The following is a 3,362-nucleotide window of genomic DNA, read 5'->3' as shown; positions in this document are numbered from 1 at the left end:
ATCAAGGTCACAAATGACCACACCTTCCCCCCCCCAAAGTCACCAAATTTAATGGGCCCTTTTCAGTCCTTAACTTCCTTGACCTCTACGAGACATTCAATGCTCCCAGATAACTTTGCCCTTTCTTCTCTTGGCCTCTGCGATACAACTCCCTCATGATGTTCCTCCTATCTCTCTGGCTACTTCTTCATTGAGTCCTCCTCCTCTGCTGGATCCCAAGATAGAAGTATTTCTCAGGAGCCTGACCTATTTCTTCCTCCCTTCTCACTCTGCATTCCCACTCTTGGAGGGCCCATTTATCTCTCATGTACTTAGATGACTCCCAAATTGTCATTTTCCTCTGAAATCCAGACCCCTATATACTGACATCTCCATTTGGATAACTGAAAATCATCTCAAACTCAACACCTCCAAAATTATATCCTTGATTCCCTTTGAACTAAAACCAATCTTCCATCAAGTCTTCTCCATTTGGGAAGGCCAGTTGTTTAAGCAAGCAACCTCAGAGTTAGACTTGATTTCACTCCTTTTTTTCTCTGACCCTTCACACCCCCATCTCATCCGATCTGTAAATCCTTTTAATTCTATTTCCACTATATGGCTCTTTTATCCATGTACTGGTTTCCCATGTAAAAATGATACCTCCATTACCATTTCTTACCATCATCTCTCAAAATCTGTGGTTTCAGGATGATTTTACACCCTTAAAATTATGTAAGAAAAAAACTAATGTCCTTCAACCAGTGAGTGGATAAAAAGTGTGGCACAACTGTACAATGGTTTACTACTGAGCAATAAAAAGGAATGTACTATTGATATAGGCAACTGCATGGATGAAGCTCAAATGTATTGTGCTGACTGAAAGAAGCCAGATTCAAAAGGCTGTTTATGGAATAATTCCACTTATATGACTTTTTTAAATTGTTCATTTATTCATTTTGAGAGAGCGAGAAAGAATGGGGCAGGGACAGAGAGAGAGAGAGGGAGAAAGAGAATCCCAAGCAGGCTCTGTGCAAACACGAGCCTCTATCCCACAAAATGCAAAACCAGGACCTGAACTGAAATCAAGAGCCAGATGCTTAACTGATTGAGCCACCCAGGCACCCCTATATGACATTCTTGAAATGACAAAACTATATGACATTTTTGAAATGACAAAACCAAATTAGTGGTTGCCAGAGGTTAGGGGTGGGGGAGGGGGTTGACTACAATGCTGTGTTACAGGGAATCCCTTTGAGTGTTGGAAGCATTACAGAATGGTTGTATAACTTTACCCATTTGTCAAAATTCATGGAACCACACACCCCCAAAGCACGAATTTTATGTGTCCTTCCTTCCACATTCTGTCACACAGATTATTAAAATGCATGTATATTTAAAAAGAAATAAATAAAATGTATTAGTTTAAAAAAGAAATAAATAAAAGGTATTAGTTTAAAAAATTCTTGAAAACTCCAAGGGCTTTCCTTTTTATGGGTTATATCTGTCAGTAGTTAACACATTAGAAATTACAACTGATCAATTTTAAAACTATTTATTTACTGTAGTATAGCTGACCTAAAATGTTACATTAGTTTCAGGTGAACAACACAGTGATTCAACTTCTTTATACATGACACTGCTCACCAGAAGCGGGGAGTTGCCATCTGTCACCATACAATGCTATTACAACACCACTAACTAAATGCCCTATGCTGTACCTTTCATTCTCATGACTTATTCCATAACTGGAAGCCTGTACCTCCTGCTCCCCTTCACCCATTTTGCCCAAACCCACCCCCTTCCATCTGGCAACCATCAGTTTGTTCTCCGCATTTATAGGTCTTTTTCTGCTTTTTTGTTTGATTTGGCTTTTTTTAAATATGAAATTTATTGGCAAATTGGTTTCCATACAACACCCAGTGATCATGCCAACAGGTCCCCTCCTCAATGCCCATCACCCACTTTCCCCTCCCTCCCACCCCCCATCAATCCTCAGTTTATTCTCAGTTTTTAAGAGTCTCTTATGGTTTGCCTCCCTCCCTCTCTGTAACTTTTTTTCCCTTCCCCTCCCCCATGGTCTTCTGTTAAGTTCTCACTTTCACATAAGAGTGAAAACATATGGTATCTGTCTTTCTCTGTATGACTTATTTCACTTAGCATAACATTCTCCAGTTCCATTCACGTTGCTACAAAAGGCCAGATTTCATTCTTTCTCATTGCCAAGTAGTATTCCATTGTATATATAAACCACAACTTCTTTATCCATTCATCAGTTGATGGACATTTAGGCTCTTTCCATAATTTGGCTATTGTTGAAAATGCTGCTATAAACATTGGAGTACAAGTGCCCCTATGCATCAGTACTCCTGTATCCCTTGGGTAAATTCCTAGCAGTGCTATTGCTGGGTCATAGGGTAGATCTATTTTTATTTTTTTCCAGAACCTCCACACTGTTTTCCAGAGTGGCTGCACAAGTTTGCATTCCCACCAACAGTGCAAGAGTGTTCCCGTTTCTACACATCCTCTCCAGCATCCATAGTCTCCTGACTTGTTCATTTTAGCCACTCTGTGAGGTGATATCTCAGTGTGGTTTGATTTGTATTTCCCTGATAAGGAATGATGTTGAGCATTTTTTCATGTGCCTGTTGGCCATCTGGATATCTTCTTTAAAAAAAGATTTTATTATTATTTTTTTAAAATTTTTTAACGTTTTTATTTATTTTTGAGACAGGGAGAGACAGAGCATGAACAGGGGAGGGTCAGCAAGAGGGAGACACAGAATCTGAAACAGGCTCCAGGCTCTGAGCTGTCAGCACAGAGCCCGATGCGGGGCTTGAACTCACAGACCACGAGATCATGACCTGAGCCGAAGTCGGCCGCTTAACTGACTGAGCCACCCAGGCGCCCCAAAAAAGATTTTATTTTTAAGTAATCTCTACATTCAACGTGGGGCTTGAACTTATAACCCTGAGGTCAAGAGTTGTATGCTCTACCGACAGCCAGCCAGGTGCCCCTTTGTTTCTTTTCTTTTCTTTTGTTAGATTTCACATGTAAGTGAAATCATATGATATTGGTCTTTCTTTGTCTGACTTATTTCATTTAGCATAATAACCTTCTGTCACAAATGGCAAGGTTTCATCCTTTTTTGTGGCTGACTAATATTCCATTGCACATGTATACAACACATCTTCTTTATCCGTTTATCTCTGGATGGACATTTAGGTTGCTTCCATATCTTGGCTACTGTAAATAATACTGCAACAAACATAGGTGTGCATGTATCTTTTTTGAATTCATGCTTTTGTTTTCTTTGTGTTGAACTATTTTTAATTTTTCAATTTTTTAAAAGATTTTATTTTTAAGTAATCTCTACACCTGAT

Source organism: Lynx rufus, unplaced genomic scaffold (assembly GCF_022079265.1).
Source record: "Lynx rufus isolate CCGP_SWC_20201006 ecotype Redwood Valley unplaced genomic scaffold, mLynRuf1.p SCAF_19, whole genome shotgun sequence".
Taxonomy (NCBI): domain Eukaryota; kingdom Metazoa; phylum Chordata; class Mammalia; order Carnivora; family Felidae; genus Lynx; species Lynx rufus.
This window is presented reverse-complemented; position numbering follows the sequence as displayed.